Source organism: Gopherus evgoodei, chromosome 20 (assembly GCF_007399415.2).
Source record: "Gopherus evgoodei ecotype Sinaloan lineage chromosome 20, rGopEvg1_v1.p, whole genome shotgun sequence".
Classification (NCBI taxonomy): domain Eukaryota; kingdom Metazoa; phylum Chordata; order Testudines; family Testudinidae; genus Gopherus; species Gopherus evgoodei.
The window spans coordinates 15,313,052-15,335,715 of NC_044341.1; the positions used below are offsets into that span (position 1 = coordinate 15,313,052).

The window sequence follows — 22,664 nt, forward strand, 5'->3', positions numbered from 1 at the left end:
AATACCATGCTGGAAACCTGGCCTTAGAAAAAGTGACAGATGAGGAAGGAGTGTCCTTCACATCAGTTTGCTGGGTCTGGTAGCCCAGGAGGTCAATAAGAAACCTGGGCAGCAGTTCTGCATTCTCAGAGACTGGGGCCAGCCTCAGACTCCTCAGCCTTTGCACTGGCAGAAGGTGAAAGGCAAGGCCAGCTCCAGGCCACAGCACGCCAAGCGCATGCGTGGGGTGGCACGCCGCGGGGGGCGCTCTGCCGGTTGCTAGGAGGGCGGCAGGCGGCTCCAGCGGAGCTGCCGCAGGTGTGGCTGCGGACGGTCCGCTGGTCCCGCGGCTCCGGTGGACCTCCTGCAGACACACCTGCGGCAGCTCCACCGGAGCCGCGGGACCAGCGGACTGTCTGCAGACACGCCTGTGGGAGGTCCACCGGAGCCACGGGACCAGCGGACCATCCGCAGACACGCCTGTGGGAGGTCCACCGGAGCCGCGGGACCAGCGGACCATCCGCAGACACGCCTGTGGGAGGTCCACCGGAGCCGCGGGACCAGCGAGTGGTAGAGCGCCCCCTGCGACGTGCCGCCGTGCTTGGGGTGGCGAAATTGCTAGAGCTGGCCCTGGTGAAAGGCTAGCGAAGGCAATGTGCCCAGCCCCAAGGGAAAGGACAACAAAATCCTAAAGGGCCTTTCTAGTGCCCTGAGCACCCAAACCAGAGACCATGGCTGGAGGCATCCGTGGAGGGGCTGGCAGCACAGGCACTGGATGCCCACTTTAAGGAGGAGTTAGGGAGCCCAGGGACACAAGTGGAAGGGGAAAGCCTGAATCTAAACTAATTCCCTTGAGGGAATCATTGCAGAGTCCTCCCATGCCTATGGCTATTCTCCTGGCTCCTGTGTGCCCAAGGCTGGACGCGAGGCCAGTGGCAGTGAGTCCTGGTGGATGCATAGTGCTCGTCTCCCTCCAACGAGCCAGGTGGCCACAGTGAGTGCTGGGGCAAAAGCCAGCATGAGTCCTCATGCAGCCTGGGGCACAGCCCATTGCACAGCCAATCTTCAGGCCTGGGAGTGTCTCCGCTGTGTCTGCACAGTGCCCAGCCCAGTGGGGCCTGAGCCCATGACAGGGGCTTCTAGGCACCACTGCAATACAAACAATAGGAACAGTAAGAGAGATGCCATGTGGAGCAGGAAACTAGGATTCTCTGTCCCAGAGCTCCCCTCTGGAGGGGACCATTGCAAGAGGGAGTTTATCAATCCAGAACCCTGCCCCGTGTGACCACGGCAGCACTCGCTGAAGTGCCACAGTATATCTCAGCCAAACCATTAGGTTTCCTTTATATTTTCCTCCTCTCGGGGGCAGGGAGGATCCAGGCACGGGGGGAGTCCCTCTATGCCTGTAGTGAAAAGCAAACATTAAATCCCCCGCAAACCTGAGTAGCGCCTTGTACCGCCTGGCCGGTAAGGGATGTGAATTTGGGCCTGTGTAACACACCAATCTCCCTGCAGAGGGCAGTGTGCTGCCAGTTAGACAATGCCTGTGTTTAGGCAGCAAAATCCTAGGCCTGAGGTTCTCTGCTGTGGTGTAGGGCGGCCCCCTCTGGGGTTTGCTGTGAAACCCACTGACAGCCCCTCTCAGTTTCTCATCCTGAGGGCTGGATGCTTCTGATTACCTCAGGTGGCAGCCATGGCTGGGGGCTCCTGAAGGCCAGTCGTGGGGGAGGTAGCTGTGCACAGTATGCCCACAACCGGGGCAGGGGTGCTGCTTAGGGGGGGGTCCAGGCAAGCCCGGGGGGCTAAGCTCCGTGGATTGGCATCACTTACGCCCCGGTGTGGGCTGCTGGCTGCTTTGAGACTTTGGTGAAATTTAAAAGGGAGCCAGGGCTCCAGGTACCTATATCCCGCAAGTCGCAAGGGCCACACTGGGTCTCGGCATAAGCAGGACCCAGCCTGGGAAGGGATTCACTTCTGTTTGCCAGACAAGGGCTGCACCTTTGGGTGCCAGAGAGGAGAATGTGCTATGGCCCGCACTGTGCCATTTGCCCCAGGCTTCTCAGAAGGCCTGAATAAGGATACTGGATCATCTATCACAAAAGAAAAGACAGGGAAATTGTGCCTCAGAACATCACAGTGAACAAACGTACTCAGCTAAGAACAACCCTTGGTTGCTCATCACGATCCTAGCATGGAGACATCAGCTGTTTGGGTGTGAAGATGAGAAAATATCCCCAAACAAACACCCTTGATTCCTAAGTCGTGTCCTTAAATGCCAGCAAAGAAATGTTTCCCCGCAGGGGTTTTCCCCAGCTTTGCCAAACGTGTGGTTGCTTATTCCCCCTTGGAGGTTCCTCTACTCCCCCGCTCCAAGGAACACAAGATGTTCTTGCTGCATAGCACCAAGGAAAACCCAGCAAACTCCAGGCCCCACCAGTCAAGCTGGGTTGATGCTCAACAGTCTCTCCTTTCCCTGCTGGTCAGAAGTGCATCCCAGGGGAGGTGTTAAGACGTATCCTTCAGCTCTGGGCTTTGGGGCTGCTGCGGGGGCACCTCTGTGGAGGGGGACTGCATTTCTTGGGATCTGTCTGTGGAGAGAGCAATGGAGGCAAGTGCAGTGAAAAGCCCTGGAAAGCACAATTCTCAGTCCACAAACGGGTTCAGCACAGTCCTCCCCATTCCCTGCAGTCCCTAGGCAGCCCCACTCCCAGCCCCAGCGAGACCCATTCCCTCCAGCCCCCAGTCAGCCCCACTCCCCCAGCATTTTTGCCCACAAACAGCCCCATTCCCTCCAGATCTCCTGTCCCTGGATGGCCCCCCAGCCCATAGGCAGCCTCAGCACTCCAGCAGTATCCTTATCCCGGGCCAGCTCCCGGGTCGCCCAGCCCTCAGCCCTTGCCCAGAAGGGACTATCTCCTTGGCTTATTCAGATACTGCCAAGGATGCCAAACGTGTTGTTCAAGGCAGCCATGTCATAGTGACCACAGCCGCGAAGGAACTAGCCATTAGGCAAGATTCCCCTCGTGCTGGAGCAGGGTGAAGGGTGCTAGGCAAAGGCTGGCTGTGCTTTGGCAGGGCACCCGCATGCCATGGCGCTGCTCAGCATGTCAGCTCTTTAGGACAGGGAGCATCTATCCGTTCTGCATCTGGACAGCGCCTAGCGCCATGTGGCCTGGTCTGTGACTAGGGCTCCCAAGCACTATGGTACCACAAGCAATAAATAACAATACTCACACTAGAGAGATGCCTATCAGAATAATAACACATAACAATCCCCATTGTTCCAGATGGGGAATTAGATGTGCTGAGAGGAAGTGATGAGTCAGTTCCCTGCTGTGACCACTAGTCCATGCTCCTAGGCAGTGTGACCCTTCTGCAGGGCACATCTCCCCTCTGTCTCCAGTGGCCCAGTGGCCACAGGACCAGATTCCCTGGGGGACACAGGGCAGGGCCCATCAGGCAGGGCCAGATCTGCTGTCTGGTACATACCTGAGCTTAGAGACATTTCAGCTAATTTCAGAGGCAGGTCGGAGGGGCTGACGCCGGCTGGCGAGCCCAGGATGTCAGGGAGGGCGTTCCTGCGGCCAGTCCTCCCAGAGGATGCAAAGTCCAGCACAGGCTCCACCTCAGTCATGCTTCCCCTAGAAGGCACACCCAGGTCAGGCTAGAATCTCCTCCTTCCCCATCCCAACCCAGGGGCCTGACTGGGGAGCTCAGACCCTTTGGATCAGAGCACGCGGGGGGAGAAGGACTCAAACTAAGATGGAGGCAGAGAAATCCTCTGTCTTCTCCACACCCCCCATGCCTAGGGTGGCCACCTGGCTGGGTTTGATATTGCCTAGCTGGTTGCCAAGGAAAAGATGTAACGTGCCAGCTTTTGTCCCTCCCAGTGAGATGTGCACACAGCACTTTGTAACTGCCACGCACGTCATGTCTGCGAGTGCGGCCGGACTAGACCCTGTGCCCATTGGCCCCATTCTGGGCTACACTGAACCTGGGTTGTGAGCCTCTTGGGGGCAGGGAACACACTGTTACTTTAATCTGCACCACCACGGCCTAGGCTTCTGTAGAAATCCTATGCATCGGGGTGGGGGGTTTAAACACATGGGTCCTCTCGGGGCTGCTGCGAGGTGGGAGGAGCAGGGTGGGGGAGGCAGGGGCTCCTGGGAGGGGAACGTATGGGGCGTCCTTGAGCTGGCAATACCCACAGCACCAGACCTTGGCCCATCCAGGCCGTTTGTCTGTGACACTCACTTGCTGGTCTGGGAATGACTCCGGGAAGCGGAGCTGGAGGGCAGGGTCCTGCCTGGCAGGGGCAGTGGGGGGCAGTGACAGCAGCCATGGGGACTGGCATCAGGGGAGCTCCAGAGGCAGGAGCCAGGGGATCTATACCTTGAACTAAAAAGCCTGGCTCTGTAGCTGGGGCAACAACAGGTTTACCTCCTCCATGATTCAGTAAAGGAGGGGGACTGGACTGGACGGTGGGTAACCTGAGCTTCTGATCTCTCCTGGTGGGGGACAGACTTGGGTTTCTCCCCACGCCATTTCCTGTCCTCAGGCACTTCAGGGGACTTTGGTGCTAGTAGGGCTGACACCTGGCTGGTTTTTCTCATGACTCGCCCATTTCCCGTCAGAACAAAGTAACATGCCACTGTTTTTGCTGGGTGATCTTAGCTACCGGCCACACACGGCCACAGTTGCTGGAACTAGGGGTGCTGGAGGTGCTGCCACACTCCTTGGCCTGAAGTGGTTTCCAGGGTTTACAGTTTGGTTCAATGGCTCTCAGCACGTGCTAGCCCTGCTACGCACGGCATGGCTGGGAGTGTGCTGCAGCCACCTTACGGGCACCCAGGTCCTGCTCTGCCTGCCTGCAGCAGACATCAGCTGTTTGGGAACCCAAGCCCTAGTCCTGCCCCAAATCCCCCCAAGTCTCAAGTAGCCCCTCCCCATGGTTCCTCCCAGTCCTGGGACCTGGCCCCATCCAAAGATCAATCCCTGCTCCCCTGGGTCCCGGACCTGCCTCCCCTGGGATGTGGCCCCTCCCTCCTGGACCTGGCCCCACCCACAGAGCGGCTGTTTTTTCTGTGCCCTGGAGGTGACAGCCGTAGGACTTGGGGTGCGTGTGGGTGCTCTGGGGGCAGAGGAGCAGATCAAGCTTCCCCCACGTGCCCTGCCTAAGTGTCTCATCCCTAGTAGGGGAAGAGGGCAATTGTCTCCTTGGCCCAGCCACTCCTTGGCCTTTCTGATCAGATGCCCAACAAGGGGCCCAGTGAGTGCCAGTGGGAGTTGGTTTCTCTGACGGAGCCTCCTGCCCACAAGGAACTGGGCCGGCCCAGCTTGGCCTGGGACTTTGCTGTTTGCGTTTGGTTGGGCTGAAGGTTCTCGTGGGGCACGCAGGGCCGCCAGGAGGAGAGTGGTCAGGTCAGGGTTTACCAGGGCTCCTGGGCACCAAGTGTGCACGCAGTCAGCTGCAGAGCAATCTTGTCTGCGCTGTTGAAAAGGGCAATGGGAACAGGGCACCCACTGAGCCAGGCTTTGTCTCCCCTCTGGTTCTGCACCCTGCAGGTTTCCCTTGGGGGGAATCACAGCCTCCGGCTGACCGTCTCCAGGGACCTGCCACTGCCAGCAGCCCTGGCTCTGTCCTAGCACATTGTAAGTGGGTGACACTCAGCCAAGCCCAGAGGGAACAGGAGCAGAGGTGCAGCCTTACCTGCAGCCTTCCAAAAGGGGCTGGATCTGGCTCTCCAAGTTCCCAGGGGCCCCGCTTGCCTGGGGTAGGCTCCCTGGGGTGGGGTCTCCCCCTCCAGACGTCCTCCAGCCTGGGAAGCGATTTCACCAAGAGAATCTGGGGCTCAGACTGGGGCTCGGTCCCAGCGTGACAGGCCTTTGCCCACAGAGCGACGCAGCACAGCCTGTGCAAAGAGAGAGCGAACCCCTCAGAGCCGTCCTGGGGATACCCACAGGCAACCCAGCGGCTGCTCCCAGACAGAGCTGCCTCAATGTCCTCCACGATTAACTCCCCCGGCTCCCACAGCCTGGCCTTTCTCCACCATGCTCCACATTCAGGGGGTGAGAGAGGACTATTTCCTAGGGGCAAACAGAGAATCCCTTTCTGTCTTGCCCCACTGCCCCTCTCCTTTCCCACTCAGGAGCAGGGCTCTCTGGGAGAGGCATGGGAGGCTGTGAACACTCTGTGTCAGGGAGAGACGGGCACTGGCTTGGGTCGAGTGTGCCAGCCAGCACTTATACTGGCAGTCAGAACGGGTCCAGACAACGCGGATCTCCTATCGCCCCCTCCTGGGGAGAGGGGCTGCATCTTCATTGCTCTGCTCCTTGAGTGGTCACCGACGCCAGCACAAAGTGCGTGTAAAAGACTACCAGCTGGGAATGGTGGTGTTTTTGCACAGTGTAAATGACATACAAGGTGCAGGGTAATGGAGACTCCAGTCCTGAGTGGGGTGTGCGGGATTCCAAGGACCCCACTTCACATGCCATATAAGAGCCTAGTACTGCTTCCTGCAATATAAACTCTATGCCCCCCAGCCCTTTGGCACGCATGAAGTGGGCTCCACCCAAATGGGCATTGAGTGCTAGCCACAGTGGGTTGATTTCTGTTCCCCGCAGGACCCTGTAGCCACCCCTCCCAGCGCACAGTTCAAACATTAGGCATTAGTAAGGGTGGCATGGTAAGGCATCACCATCCTCACTTAGAGTATCATAGATTATTAGTGCTGGAAGGCTTCTGCAAGCGGTGGAGCTGCCTTCAGAGCCGGGTGGCTGGAGAGGGGCAGCTACTGGCTGGGTTCCCAGCTCTGAAGGCAGCGCTGCTGCCCGCAGCAGCACAGCAGTAAGGGAGGCATGTCGAGCACAGGAAGGGGTGGGAATAACAACAAACAAGGGAGGAAAAATGCAGGGAGCGAGACGGTGGGGGCGGAGTGTGCATCAGGAAGGGGATCACAGATGGGGCAGGGGAGCATCAATAGGGGAGGGGGAATCACTGATGGGGAGGGGGGGAGCATGCATGGGGGAGGAGGGTCTTGGTTGGGGCCGGTGTCACAGAACAAGGGAAGAGGAACATGCATGGGGAAGGGATCACAGTGGGGGGGGCGGATGCATTGGGGAGCGGGGATCACCGAGGGGGGGCATGGTTAGAGGAAGGGGGCATGGATGAGGGGCACAGAGCCCCGAAGAGAGGAACTGTAAGTGTGGGAGGCATCCCAGACCATGCGAGGAGGGGACTGACACACGGTGGAGCTGTTATGTGCAGCCTGGTGTGGGGCACTGCATGCCGTGGGGGTGGCACAGGGACAGGGATCCGCAGCCAAGTTGGGAGCACAGGGGATGCTGCTGCTGTGAGCGGGGCAGGCAGGCACCAGAGGACCCTGCAAAGGGTCTGGCTGTCCGAGGGCTGCTAGCGGTGGGCTCGCCAGCCACTGAGCAGAGCTAGGCCGCAGGGCAGCGGGCAATGTGAGGGTGCAGGGGTGACCTCAAGCCCATGGGCGACAGGTTTGTAGAAATTTTGCTGGTGCCCAGAACCCGCCCCCGCCCAAACTCCGCCTCCAACCTGCCCAAGACTCTGGGAGGGAATTTGGGTTGGGGAGGAGGTCAAGGGTGCAGGAGGGGTGCAGGGTGCAGGCTCTGGGAGGGAGTTTGGGGGAGGGAGGGGGTGCAGGGGTGGGGCTAGGTTTGGGGTGGGGCTGGGGATTAGAGGTTTGGGGTGTGGGAGGGGGCTCAGGGCTATGGAGGGGGTGGGGTGAGGGCTGTGGGATAGGGCTGGGGATGAGGGGTTCATGAGGCAGGAGGGGGCTCAGGGCAGATAGTTAGGGTGTGGGGGGGATGAGGGCTCTGGCTGGGGCTGAGGGGTTCATGATGCAGGAGGGGGCTCAGGGCAGATGGTTAGGGTGTGGGGGGGATGAGGAGTTCATGATGCAGGAGGGGGCTCAGGGCAGATGGTTAGGGTGGGGGGGATGAGAGCTCTGGCTGGGGCAGGGGATGAGGGGTTTGGGGTGTGGGAGGGGCTCAGGGTGAGGGTAGGGGTGTAGGGGGTGAGGGCTCTGGATGGGGCTAGGGATGTTGGAAAGGCTCAGGGCTGGGGCAGAGGGTTGGAGTGCGGTGGAATGAGGGCTCTGTCTGGAACGGGGATAAGGTGTTTGGGGTGTGGGAGGGGCTCAGGGCAGGGGCAGAGGGTTAGGGTGCGGTGGAATGAGGGCTCTGTCTGGGATGGGGATAAGGTGTTTGGGGTGTGGGGGGGCTCAGGGCAGGGGCAGAGGGTTGGGGTGTGGGGGTTGAGGGCTCTGTCTGGAACGGGGATAAGGTGTTTGGGGTGTGGGAGGGGCTCAGGGCTAGAGCAGAGGGTTAGGGTGCGGTGGAATGAGGGCTCTGGCTGGGACTGGGGATAAGGTGTTTGGGGTGTGGGAGGGGCTCAGGGCAGGGGCAGAGGGTTAGGGTATGGGGGTTGAGGGCTCTGGCTGGGACTGGAGAGGAGAGGTTTGGGGTGCTGGAGGGGCTCAGGGCAGGGGCAGAGGGTTAGGGTGCGGTGGAATGAGGGCTCTGTCTGGAACGGGGATAAGGTGTTTGGGGTGTGGGAGGGGCTCAGGGCAGGGGCAGAGGGTTGGGGTGTGGGGGTTGAGGGCTCTGGCTGGGACTGGAGAGGAGAGGTTTGGGGTGCTGGAGGGGCTCAGGGCAGGGGCAGAGGGTTAGGGTGCGGTGGAATGAGGGCTCTGTCTGGAACGGGGATAAAGTGTTTGGGGTGTGGGAGGGGCTCAGGGCAGGGGCAGAGGGTTGGGGTGTGGGGGTTGAGGGCTCTGGCTGAGGCTGGAGAGGAGGGGTTTGGGATGCTGGAGAGGCTCAGGGCTAAGGCAGAGGGTTGAGGGTGCAGTGGGAGGGTGAAAGCTCTGGCTGGGGGTGCAGGTTCTGGGGTGGGGCAGGGCTGGGGATGAGTTTGGGGTGCAGACAGGATGCTCCATGACAGGGGCCAGAGAGGAGGACTCCCCCCAGCCTTTCCCTGCTGGCAGCAGCGAGCTCTGAGGGAGGAGCCCCCCTTTCCTGCCCCCCCAGCAGCACACACAGCCCCACCACTGTCACTGCACGTGCTCCTAGGAACCCTCTCAGGTCCAGGAATCTCCCTCGCCTCCCCCGTGGTGGGTGCCGGGGGTGGGGGGGCTGCCAGCACATGTGTACCTCCTCCCCTGCTGTTGCCCCTGATTGTAGCCTCACTGGGGGTGGCGGATGGGGCTGCCTCCTTGCCCAGCATGGGGCAGGAGTGGTGATTTGGGGGGGGGGGCGTGCTGGTGGAGGGTCCCGCCGGAAAGGGAAGGGTCTGAGGTGGAAGTGCAGGCTCAGTCAGTCTGCCCTGGCAGTCGATGTGGGGGGCGCTAGGATCCTGTGGCAGCAGTTCCGCAGGGAGGCAGCATGGAGCTGCACAGAAGAGGCAGGGATGCTCTGGTCCCTCCAGGGCTGGGGACATTCACGGGGCCGGCCAGCAAGAGGGGGCCGGGGGACACTCGGGGGAAGCGCAGAGGGGAGGGGAGACCTGGCCCCAAACATTGGTGGAGCTGGGCCCCTGGGCTCTGAATATTGCTGGTGCCCGGGCACCACGTGGGTATATAACTCGCCGCCCATGCTCAAGCCACAGGGCCGGAGCCCAGGTGGCTCCAGGGCCCTTCCCACAAAGAGGCAGTGAGGGGTCAGAGCCCTCCTGCTCCTCCCAGGCTCTCTGTGGGGGCGGGCTAGCCTCAGTGCTCCTGTATGTGCCCACAAGATGTGTAGTGCAGGCCCCCGCCCCCAATTTTCTCTCTAGCCCGCCTCAGCTCCCCACCGTGAAGAGTCTGGCGCCGCCCCTGGTTCCCCATCCCCTAAATCCATTCAGATAACCGCAGCACCCCAGAAACTGATCACGGCACAGTTTTAGCGCGACAGCCTCGTGCCTGGGCACAGGCTGGGTCAGCGAACCCCAGACTCACAGTACCCCAGCACCCTGGGTGTTAAATGAAATCCAGAGGGAGGCTCCTCCTGGGAGCGCGTTGAGGCCCGGAGCGTTGTTTCCGTATGTGTGTGTGGTGTCTAGCACAACGGGCCCTGATCCCTAAGGGGGAGCATCTCGACAGCCCACCAGACAAATAACAACATGGGGCTCAAAACTCCTCGAGGCAAAGCTAATCGCAGGGAGCTGCACCATCAGCTAACTGCCTCCCTTCACAGCCCCCCACCATGGCGTCAGCAGTAGCTCAGCTAACCGAATAGGGGGCGGGTCCACAGGCAGCATCTAGACCCTATTCCTGCAATATGCTGAGCGCCTGAGACACTAATCACAGGATCAGGCCTTTGCAGGATCAGGCCCTTACTGAACTAGTAACTTCAAAACCCTGGGAGAGCCAGAGAGTGACAGCAAGGGTCAGCAAGGGATGGGACAGACGGAGAACTCGAGGCAGCTGGAAGGACAGAGAAAACGATGGCTAATGCCCTGGGAGGAAGGGTGGTGCAGATATGAGTGTGCGGCTCCTATTGCAATCATGGGCATAAGTGCAGTGGATTTGGGGCCCCTAGGAAGGAAGGGGTGCGAGGGTGGGTGGGACAGACAGACAGACAGACGCCCTGCCTCGATGGAAGCAGAGCTTTTCGATCAATTGCCTGTCACTCTAATGTGCCAAAACTTCCCCTCCAGCTCCTAGGAGACAGTCAAAGAGCATGAGGCTGCTAATTCACTGAGTGCTTTCTGGCCAGCGGGCGATGGCTGCTGTGCCCCGGGCCGGGGATGGAAATATCACCATTGGCGTTTCTGCACGACAGCATTAATCTTCCCAGATGCAAGTGCCCCGAGCAATATGGCGCAGCAGGACAGGCCTTTCTGTCGTATGCCCAATGTCTAGTGAAAGGAGAGACAGGTCTGTGTTATTCCGGCTCCCCGCACCAATAATGGTAACAGTGCTAATCAGAGCCAGCCCGACACACTGCTCTGCCAGCTCTTGCCCTCCCCTTTCTCCAGGCAGGAGTCTGAGGGTACGTCTACACTATGGCTGGCCCGGGCTGATTCAGGCTCACAGGTTAAGGGTCTGTTTAACTGTGGTGAAGGTCTGCAGGCTCAGGCTGCAGTCCGAGCTCTGGGGCCCTCCCCACTCAGGGTCCTAGAGCCAAGGCTCCAGCTCAAGCACGTCTACCCCACAATTAACCAGCCCCTTGGCCAGAGTCAGCTGGCCCGGGCCAGCCGTGAGTGTCTAATCTCAGTGTAGATCAGGGGTCAGCAATCTCTGACACGTGGCTCACCAAGGTAAGCACCCTGGTGGGCCAGACCAGTTTGTTTATCTGCCACGTCGGCAGGTTCGGCCTATCACGGCTCCCAGTGGCTGCGGTTCACAGTCCCAGGCCAATGGGGGCGGCGGGAAGAGGCACGGGCGAGGGATGTGCTGGCCGCGGCTTCCTGCCTCCCTCATTGGCCTGGGTCAGTGAACCACGGCCAGTGGGAGCCACAATTGACCAAACCTGTCGACGCGGCAGATAAACAAACTGGCCTGGCCCACCAGGGTGCTTACCCTGGCGAGCCACGTGCCAGAGGTTGCCAACCCTGGTGTAGATGTACCCAGAGAGTCACACAGTTTAATCCCCAAAGGGCACCAGATCATCCAGTCATACCTCCTGTATATCACCGGCCATCACCACACTGTACCCAACAACCGAAACCAGTCCAAAGCGCCACAGCCGCAGGAGGGCGTGTTCCTTTCCTCTCCTGTTCTGACTGCAAGTGATGCCACTGTCTGGCTCCCGCCTGGAATGCAGGTCATGGCCCAGCCAGTGGGCATGCTGACGGGACAGCAAGGCAGGGCTATGTCGCCTGGTGGCTACCAGAGAATGCAGGAAGCCAGCCTTCACCCAGACCCCAAATTGTAAAGTCAGAGGCTCTTGAGCACAGACAACTACTTGGGAGATTTCTCAATGTGACCTGGACCATTCAGAGCTGCTGGTGCATAAGAAAGGTATCCAGGCCCCTCCAGCACCTCCCATCTGAAGGTCTCAAAGCACCACATAAACATTCCTGAATTAGAGTCTCCCAGCACCACCACAAGATGAGGCAGTGCTCCTCTCCCTGTGTTACAGCTGCGGGCTGAGGGCAAGATCCACTCACCTGCCTTTCCAGGTACCAAAGGGCATCTGTAGGAAATATCACAGCCCCAGGTCTGTACGGGATAGCAGCAGCCCACATGGTCCAAACCCACTGTCAGTTTCACAGCACTGTATCCTTTGTGTGGTTGCTGCTTGGAAGCTGGCTCTGATCGGGTATTGGGTGCCGGACCCTGACAATGGAGGGAAGTCTGCAACCACCTCATGCCAAGCACCTTTACTTTCCTCCAAATCCCTCCTCTTAGCAGCCCCTGTAGCATCAGGGAGATTACGATAGGGCAGAGGATGAGGCTGACAGCAAACAATGTTCAAACTTTCCATCTCCGTGCTATGAAGTGCTATATTTAGAACTACTACTAGACTCACATGGGGTCAAATGTTTCTCTGAGGCTAGGCTGACACTACGAGCTAGGCCTGTGCCTCCCAGCTCACGCAGACACGCTCATGAGCAGCCATGCTAAAAATAGTGGACCAGTGACAGCAGCAGCAGCATGGACTAGCCGGTCCAAGCACATACCCAGGGGTGCAGGCAGCTTCGTACTCCCAGCAGCTTGCAGTTGTGCAGCTGTCTGTGCTACTGCAGAACCTTCCCCATATCCACAGGTCCTGCTACCGGACCTTGGGACACAAAACGGCTGCCAGCCGGCGAGTCACAGCCCCAATCCATGGGGACAAAAGCTGTGAACACCAACATCGGTCCCTGAAGCGCTGCCTCTGGATACACATGGGGGGCAGCTCTGCTGAGCGAGAAGGGGCCAGTGCAGCTCACTGCTCCTTCTCCATTGTCTTTAAAAACCATTACAGGGACGTGGTTTGTTTGGGGCATCCAAGAGACTGTTGGAAAGTGGCCTTCCTGGTACCATCAGTCCCCCAAGTTCCCAAATCATACGCCAGGCCCCACAAGCATGAGATTGGATTATATAGTAATTGTGGGGTTCTTTTTCTTTGCTGTCTGGTTTTGGAGCTTTGAGGACACACTCATGTCATGTTTTCAAGCTCTTCTCCACCAATGTGGGGGCTAGAAACTTCCTTTTTAAAAAAAGAAAGCTGAGCTTCTCGTGTAATCATATGACTCCAGGAGCTGGGGCTTTAAGAAATAAACCAGCTATCACAAGACTTGTGATAGCATCTGGTGAATTGGCAACACTGCTTCCCGTGCCCCAGCAGAACTTATGGGAAACGGCACAACAGCCTAATATAAATGGACTGTCTTTAATTCCCCAGTCTCTGCAAGGCCCTTGTGGCATTTCCCTCAAGGTACCTCATAGACTCATAGACTTTAAGGTCAGAAGGGACCATTATGATCTTCTAGTCTGACCTCCTGCATAATGCAGGACACAGAATTTCACCCATCCACTCCTGTAACAAACCCCTAACCTATGTCTGAGTTACTGAAGTCCTCAAACTGTGGTTTGAAGACCTCAAGCTGCAGAGAATCCTCCACCAAGTGACTCGTGCCCCATGCTGCAGAAGAAGGTGAAAAACCTCCAAGGCCTCTGCCAACCTTCCCTGGAGGAAAATTCCTTCCCGACCCCAAATATGGCGACCAGTTAAACCCTGAGCATGTGAGCAAGACTCACCAGAGAGCACCCAGGAAAGAATTTTCTATAGTAACTCAGATTCCACCCCATCTAACATCCCATCACAGACCATTGGGCATATTTACCTGCTGATAATCAAAGATCAATTGCCAAATTAATTGCCAAAATTAGGCTATCCCATAATACCATCCCCTCCATACTCATCAAGCTTAGCCTTGAAGCCAGATATGTCTTTTGCCCCCACTACTCCCCTTGGAAGGCTATTGCAGAACTTCACTCCTCTGATGGTTAGAAACCTTCATCTAATTTCAAGTCTAAACTTCCTAGTGTCCAGTTTATATTAGTTCTTGTGTCCACGTTGGTACTAAGCTTAAATAATTCCTCTCCCTCCCTGATATTTATCCCTCTGATATATTTATGAAGAGTAATCATATCTCCCCTCAACCTTCTTTTGGTTAGGCTAAACAAGCCAAGCTCTTTCAGTCTCCTTTCATAAGACAGGTTTTCCATTCCTCGGATCATCCTAGTAGCCCTTCTCCGTACCTGTTCCAGTTTGAATTCATCCTTCTTAAACATGGGAGACCAGAACTGCACACAGTATTCCAGATGAGGTCTCACCAGTGCCTTGAATAATGGTACCTAAGTGTCTCCAGGGGAACATGGCCAACTCCATCCCTCCATCCCTGTCGTCGGTGGCATTAAGTGATAACTGCTCTGTCCTGAAGAGTGCAGGGACATCTCTGCATGCATGAGTGTCTCAGGAACAAAGATTCATGCAATACCCTGCTGGCCCGCATCCAGCCCCCAAGGTACCTCTTTCTCCAGTGCTCATGCAAGGAGCCCCTGGGGGCAAGGACCTGGAACTGGCCCCACGGGCTCCTTTGCAGACTATCTGGAGAGGATGCTCACTTCATTAGGATAAGGGGTGCCATCAGCGCCATGCTGGTAATTACCCAGTGGTAGCATGAAAGAAAATGAGCCCTCTTAGAGCAGAACAGATGGTGAAATGGATAAAGGTGGCAGGCTCATTAATTTCCCATCCCCACCCCTGCTGCCCCAGCTGCTGCTGGCACCGGGATGCCCAGCGACGGGGAAGGTTTGTAGTCAGGGTGATCCTAGCTCCACACTTCCACGGGCAGTCAGATTGCTGCAGCCCCTGCTGTTATTGTAGGGTTTCTTGTGAGAATTGGGCCTGGGCACACTGCTTTGCTACACAGGCAGTGGGTTGCCTGCTGCTTTGTGACTGCAGGGCTGTCTGCGGGCCCTGGGCTCAGACCACTGGCTGGCTGGGTCACTCAGCAGCTTTGTGCCCCTAACGCTGAGCTGAAATTGTGCAATAAACCAGTCGACTGTCCCCGCCCAGAGCCAGGCTCACTCCTCTACTGTGGGGCCTGGGAGGTGGAACAAGGAAGTGGATGAGCAGTGGCTGATCGGGGCATTGGTAGTTGGACTCAGGGCATAGAAGGGGACAGGACTGTTATCTGAGGGGATGCTGGCAGGGTGTGTGAATTAGCAGCTCCGACAATGGCCCGTCTGCTGTCTGTCACTGGGTGTCTCCTATTCTTCTAGGACAAAAAGGAATTGGCTGCGTTTGCACCAAGGGAGATTTCGATTGGAAGTTAGGAAAAACGGTCTAACTTTAAGGCTAGTTCAGCAGAGGAGCATGTGTGTGCACGCGCACCCCCCAGCACAATGGGGACCCACTTCTGGGCAGGGCAGGGCAAGCCGGCTGGGCCCCCTAGACCCATCGCTCACTCTAGACAGGCTGCCTGCAGTGCTCCCGAAGCGCCCTGACAGCCTGCTGTGACTGTGCCATCAGATGAGGAGTGGAGCAGAGAAGCAGCAGAGCCATGGACTCACTCATGAAAGGCATCTGGACGGGATGGGGCTGTGCGTTGGGGCTTGGGCCTGGTCAACTGAGCTACATTGCTCAGGGCTGTGCAAAATGTAGACCAGCCCTGAGCCCCAGTGCACAGCCCCATCCCGTCCAGGTTCCTCAAACTGGAGACACAGTTAGGCTGGCAGAAGAATTCTTCTGTGGATCTGGCTACTGCCTCTCGAGGGGGTGGATTTACTGCAGCAACAGGGAAAACCCCTTTGCTGTAGTAAGTGTCTACACCACAGCAGAATAGCCTCAGTGGAGCACCTGGAGTGTAGACATACCCTCGGTCTCTTTCCAGAACTGCCTTTACAGAGTCGACATGGCCGAAGAAACTCCCCAGGCCGCAGCATTTGGGAAACAAAACCTTCTGCTTTACAAGACGGATGTAAGCTTCTCAGTTTCCCTTCAGAGGCAGAGCAGAGCCAGCACTCGGCTATAACATTGCTAAAGGGGATTCATTATTGAAGCTGCTGGCCACAGAGAGACCCCGTGGTGCTCTCAACTCCACATTGACTGATGCGGCCTGTGCTGCCTAGTGTCTCTGTCCAGGGTCTTCCTGGCCTGGGTAGTCATGGACTGAAATTTACTGATTACAATATACACCCAAATATCTGATGAAGTGGATATTCACCCACGAGAGCTCATGCTCCAATACATCTGTTAGTCTATAAGGTGCCACAGGACTCTGCCACTCTTACAGATCCAGACTAACACGGCTCCCCCTCTGATACTTAACCCAAATATCCCTTTTTCTCTACATAGAACCTGCTCAGGATTGGTTATTGCTCCGTTTCTGGTATAAAATGACTTGATCCTAACTGAAGACTGGCACCACATGACACTCATAGACAGACACAAGAGCCAGGAGACACTTGGATGCCATTCTTCTCCATTATTCCTAGCTGCACTGGCAGAGTCAGGTAACTCGGTGTGCACCCTGCACCCGTCCACACAACGATATAAAGGGCTCTTTAAACCGGTTTCTGTACTCCTCCCCGATGAGAGCAGTAGCGCAGAAATCGGTATTGCCATGTCGGATTAGGGTTAGTGTGGCCGCAAATCGACGGTATTGGCCTCCGAGCAATATCCCACAGTGCACCACTGTGACTGCGCTGGAAAGCAATCTGAACTTGGATGCACTGGCCAGGTAGACAGGAAAAGCCCCGTGAACTTTTGAATTTCATTTCCTGTTTGGCCAGTGTGGAGCTGTGATCAGCACAGGTGACCATGCAGAGCTCATCAGCACAGCTAACAATGCAGTCTCCTGAGAATCGAAAAAGAGCTCCAGCATGGACCGCACAGGAGGTACTGGATCTGATCGCTGTATGGGGAGAGAATTCCGTGCTAACAGAACTCTGTTCCAAAAGACGAAATGAAAAAACATTTGAAAAAATTTCCAAGGCCATGAAGGAGAGAGGCCACACCAGGGACTCAGTGCAGTGCCGTGTGAAAGTTAAGGAGCTCAGACAAGCCTACCAGAAAACCAAAGAAACAAATGGAAGGTCCGGGGCAAGGCCGAAAACATGCCGCTTCTACGCTGAGCTGCATGCAATTCTAGGGGGGTCCGCCACCAGTTCCCCACCCTGTCTGTGGAGTCCGAGGTGGGGGTGGTAATCTCAGCCATGGCTGAGGATTCTGCGGACAGAGAGGATGAGGAGGAGGAAGAGGAGGACGAGCTTGTAGAGAGCACACAGCACGCCGTTCTCCCCAACAGCCAGGAGCTTTTTCTCACCCAGACGGAATTACCCTCTCAGCACCCCCGCCACTAGCCCAGACAATGAAGCCATGGAAGCAAGCTCTGGTGAGTGTACCTTTGTAAATATAAAACATGGTTTAAAAGCAAGCGTTTTTTAATGATTAATTTGCCCTGAGGACTTGGAATGCATTTGCGGCCAGTACAGTTACTGTAAAAGTCTGTTAACATGTCTGGGGATGGAGCGGAAATCCTCCAGGGACATCTCCATGAAGCTCTCCTGGAGGTACTCCAAAAGCCTTTACAGAAGGTTTCTGGGCAGGGCAGCCTTATTCCGTCCTCCAGGGTAGGATACTTGACCACGCCATGCATGTAGCAAGTAATCTGGTATCACTGCATGACAAAGCCTAGCTGCATATGGTCCCGGTGATTGCTGGCATTCAAGCAAATCCGTTCTTTATCTCGCTGTGTTATCCTCAGGAGAGTGATATTGTTCATGGTAACCTGGTTGAAATTCAGGAATTTAATTAAGGGGACAGAGATGGCCATTCCTACTGGGCTGTTTGCCTGTTGCTTAAAAGAAATCCTTCCTTGCAGGTAGCCAAGCAGGGGGAGGGCAGGGGAGCGGGGGGGAATGGCGCTGAGCTTTTTCGCGTTTGGCTAGCAGGGATCTTCCCTGCTACCAGCCATGCGGTGGGGAGGGAAAGGGGTTGTTTAGCAGTGATCATCTGTGATACCAGCTATGCGGTGGGGCGAGGGGTAAAGCGATCATCCCAGAGAATTGGATGGGGGGGTGGTTTCTTCTGCTGCATGTTAACAGGAAAGCAGCAGCACTGAATGGGATTTGCTTGGTATTTGGGAAAGGAGGGCACTGTGTATATGAAGGCTGCAGAAGCCGAAAGACAATGGCTTACCATGGCCTCATGCAAGCTGAATTCTGCTGCCCGGACCTGCGTCTGTGAGATCTCTAACACCAGAGCTGCAGGCACTCAATATTAAGTTGCAAAATGCGACCTTGTAGTGAAATCACATGTGCTATGTAAGGTGAATAGTGTTGTTCACCGAGAAAGAGTATAAGCATTGTTCTGTAAAATGTATCTTTTTAAATACTTCTCTCCCTTTTTTCCCTCCCTCATGCAGCTGCACATTTTTCAAGCCTCCCTACTCCATCCTGAAGGCTATTTCAGATAACGCAGTGGAAAAAAAAGACAAGAGACGAAATGTTCTCAGAAATCATGGAAGTGACCCGCAATGAAAGAGCTCATCTGAATGAGTGGAAGGACGTGGTATCAAATTACAGGAAAGATGCCAGTGAACATGAGGACAGGAGGGACCAACATAAGGATAGGAGGGACCAGCGTGAGGAGAGGAGAGACGCTTGAGATGAGAGGTGGCGGCAGGAAGATCAGCGGTGGCGGGATGCAATTCTGGGGCTGCTGCATGATCAAACTGACATCTTCCAACGTCTGGTGGAGCTTCAGGAACAGCAGCAGGATCACAGAGTGCAGCTGCAGCCCCTATGTAACCACCTTCACCCCTCACCATGTTCCATATCTTCCTCACCCAGACATGTAAGAACGCGTGGGGGAAGCTTTGTGCACCTGCCCACTCCACCCCTGTGGACAGCCCAACCAAAAGGCTGTCATAACTTTGAAATTTTTTTAGTGGCCCATGATGAAACTCGTTTTCAAAGCTTCTCTGATGCGCACCGCTTCCTGGTGTGCTCTTCTAATCGCCCTGGTGTCTGGCTGCGCATAATCAGCGGCCAGGTGATTTGCCTCAGCCTCCCACCCTGCCATAAAGGTCTCCTCCTTACTCTCACAGAAATTGTGGAGCACAGAGCAAGCAACAATAACAAAAGGGACATTGGTTTGGCTGAGGTCTGAGCGAGTCAGTAATGTGCGCTAGCGCGCCTTTAAACGGCCAAATGCACATTCTACCATCATTCTGCACTTGCTCAGCCTGTAGTTGAACAACTCCTGACTACTGTCCAGGCTGCCTGTGTATGGCTTCATGAGCCATGGCATCAAGGGGTAGGCTGGGTCCCCCAGGATAACTACAGGCATTTCAACATCCCCAACTGTTATTTTCTGGTCTGGGAAGAAATTCCCTTGCTTTGCAACCGTTTAAACAGAGTAGTGTTCCTGAAGATGCGAGCGTCATGAACCCTTCCTGGCCATTCCACGTGGATGTTGGTGAAACGTCCCTTGTGATCCACCAGTGCTTGCAGCACCATTGAAAAGTACCCCTTGCGGTTTACGTACTGGGTGCCCGGGTGCTCCAGTGCCAAGATAGGGCTATGGGTTCCATCTATCGCCCCACCACAGTTACGGAATCCCATTGCAGCAAAGCCATCCACTATGACCTGCACGTTTCCCAGAGTCACAACCTTTTGTAGCAGCAGCTTAATGATTGCTTTGGCTACTTGCATCACAGCAGCCCCCACAGTAGATTTTCCCACTCCAAATTGATTCCCGACTGACCGGTAGCTGTCTGGCGTTGCAAGCTTCCAGAGGGCTATTGCCACTCACTTCTCAACAGTGAGGGCTGCTCTCATCTTGGTATTCTGGCATTTCAGGGCAGGGGAAAGCAAGTCACAAAGTTCCATGAAAGTGCCCTTACGCATGCGAAAGTTTCGCAGCCACTACGAATCGTCCCAAACTTGCAAAACTATGTGGCCCCACCAGTCTGTGCTTGTTTCCCGGGCCCAAAATCGGCGTTCAATGGCTAAAACCTGCCCAATTACCATCAGGATCTCCAAAGTGCAGGGGCCCGCAGTTTGAGAGAATTCTGTGTCCATGTCCTCATCACTCTCGTCGCCGTGCTGCCGTAGCCGCCTCCTCCTTGCCTGGCTTTGCAGGTCCTGGTTCAGCATCGACTGCACGAGAATGCGTGAGGTGTTTACAACGTCCACGATTGCGGTCTTAATCTGAGCAGGGTCCATGCTTGCTGTGCTATGGCGTTTGCACAGTTCACCCAGGAAAAAAGGCGCAAAACGGTTGTCAGCTGCTTTCATGGAGGGAGGGGTGAGGCTGTACCCAGAACCACCCGCGACAATGTTTTTTGCCCCATCAGGCACTGGGATCTCAACCCAGAATTCCAAGGGGCGGGGAAGACTGCGGGAAATATGGGATAGCTACAGGATAGCTACCCACAGTGCCACGCTCCAGAAATCGATGCTAACCTCTGTACATGGATGCACACCGCCGAATTAATGTGCTTAGTGGGGCCGCGTGCAGTCGACTTTATACAATCTGTTTTACAAAACCGGTTTATGTCAAATCGGAATAATCCTGTAGTGTACACATACCCTGAGAGCCTCTAGCCTGCCACTGGACCATGCCTTCATGTGTGGCCCTAGAGCAGAGAGAGGGCCTGAGGCAGAAGAAGGTGAGGGAGGGGAGTTGAGGAAGTGGTGCTGTGGGACCAGAGCAGAGGAATGGGGAGTCAGGGAAGTGGTGTCAGTATGTCCCAGGTGAGGGAAAAGCCAAGAAGGAATAGCTGGCAGTTCCCCTCTCTCAGGGATGAAGACAAGGTCTGTGGCGTCTCCACCAGACCAGCCAGGGAGAGACATGCATTTCTGTGTGCTTTAAAGGTTGCCTTTTCAACCTGAACTTCTCTCCCGAACATTGGCACAGAGATAGAGAGAGGACTGATAAAGTCAAACGACAGACTGAAAAAAAAAAAAGATTTGATTAAAAAAAAAACAACCCTCATGGTTTTTTGGGCCAATCTCATAATTTTGGGGGGTCTGCCTCCTGATTTTTGATCTCTTGAGGTTGGCAATTCTGCTGATCTCACACCAGTTTTACTGCAGTGTTGCTAACTGTTTTAGTGCAGATAGTCCTGATCTAAATGGGTGTACATGGGAGCAAAATCTGACCCTCTTTGGTTGGCAGATTCTAAATTTGGCCGAGGGAACCCTGTAGGGTTTGCGAGGTCAGTTTTGCAGTGAAACTGCATCATGCAGCCCGAGGTGACCCAAGCCAGTCCTTTCCTTCCCTGTCTACTTAGAGTTCAGCAAATATTATTTGAAGGTGATTTTCCATCCCTTACCCAGCAAATCCCTCTGTGTCAGCTGCTGGAGCCTGGGCTGGGGAAACAGTCGCTTGCGATCAGATCAGAAGCAAAGTGGGAACTGCTGTCACTTTGAACAGTGTACACAGAGCAGGTTGCCAGGGAGGGAGGGAGCCCGGCTGGCTGAGCAGGAGTTACTCATAGAGGAGAAAAGAGAAGGTCAGTGACCGGTGATCCCATTTAAATAACAATACTTGGCTGCAGAAATCTCGAAGTAACTTGCAAACAGCAGTGGATTAAGCCTTGAGACTCCCTTTGAGGCTGGCAAGTGTATGACCCCAAAAGAAGGGGAATGAGACCCAGAGAGGGGGATTTGACTGGCCCAAGGGTATAAAGGCAGCTAGTGGTAGAACTAGGAGTCCTGGCTCACAGCCTCTTGTTTAATCACTAGCCTATTTTGGCTAGAAACTTACTTTACTTGGCCAGAGAGCTACCGGTCTGGGCTGCTGCTGCTCAGCTAACGCCAACAATCATATAATGAATCCATAAATAATCAAACATGGCAAAGAGAGCAGCGATTTTCTAGTCACAAAACAAACAAGAGAGCAGGAGGAGGAACTGCCTGCTGCTATTCCTTGGTGAGTGCGGGGCCTTTAAAGCTATTGCTGTGAGACTCTTTTGTCCTAGCTCTTCTCTGCTCAGAGGTGTTACATAGCAAGATAGACAGTGCTTGGAAGCAGGCAGTAACTTTTCCTGCTCTTTATGCCAGGCACACCCAGCTGCCTGGAGGAGGTGCCAAGGGTTACCAGGAGAAATCTCTTGCCTCTTCTTGCTTTGCAGATATAAGAGCCAGACGACACTTCCCAGATACAGTCTCAGCCACACAGAGCCAACTGTCTGGGCAGGGGTGCAGGAGGACTGGGATGGATGGAGGTGCCACTGATGTGACACAGAATGTTTAACCCCAGTTGCTTGGCTTTTGGTGTGCCTCTGGACAATGACCCTCCCCCCCGGCAGCCCTACAGGGCATACTACCTACAGCTCTTCCGGCTGCTGAACATGGCAGCTGTTTAACATCAGGCAGCCACGCCACACATCAGGTTGGGGCCCAATCCTGTGAGGTGCTGAGTCCTCTCAACTCCCCCGGAGCTCGGCACCCCAGGCTGTAGGAGAGGGAGTGGGGAAGTATTCCCTCTCGGGGGAATTCTGGCAGGGGGGAACAAAATTTCCCAGAATTGGTTAACACTGAGTGAAGGTATCGAATACAGAGCCCCTTGACCAGCACCAGAAGGAATCCAAACAAAAGGCCCCTCCCTGCCTATTCAGCCTGGCACATGCCTGACGCCCTGCAGTTAAGAAACAGCAAGAAAACAAACAGTCACTGCTACTTGGGCTGGAAACAATGAGATCCAGCCAGTCTGGGGGGATTAGGGTTAGG

General features: G+C 55.6%; 1 long non-coding RNA gene across 4 annotated transcripts in view; it reads right to left on the reverse strand.

Annotated features, from left to right (window-relative positions):
• Positions 1–581: 581 nt before the first annotated feature.
• LOC115637791 overlaps positions 582–22,664 on the reverse strand; it is a 63,851-nt gene continuing 41,768 nt past the window's right edge. For 2 of the 4 annotated variants that reach the window (XR_003997347.1, XR_003997349.1), the window contains exons 2-4: positions 5,690–5,891; positions 3,469–3,620; positions 582–2,567 (exon numbers count right to left, since the gene is read on the reverse strand). This is a non-coding gene — a long non-coding RNA (uncharacterized LOC115637791). Of the gene's footprint in view, positions 2,568–3,468; positions 3,621–5,689; positions 5,892–10,745; positions 10,844–21,265; positions 21,334–22,664 lie in introns of those variants that run through there. The other 2 variants (XR_003997348.1, XR_003997350.1) reach the window with 2 other exon arrangements.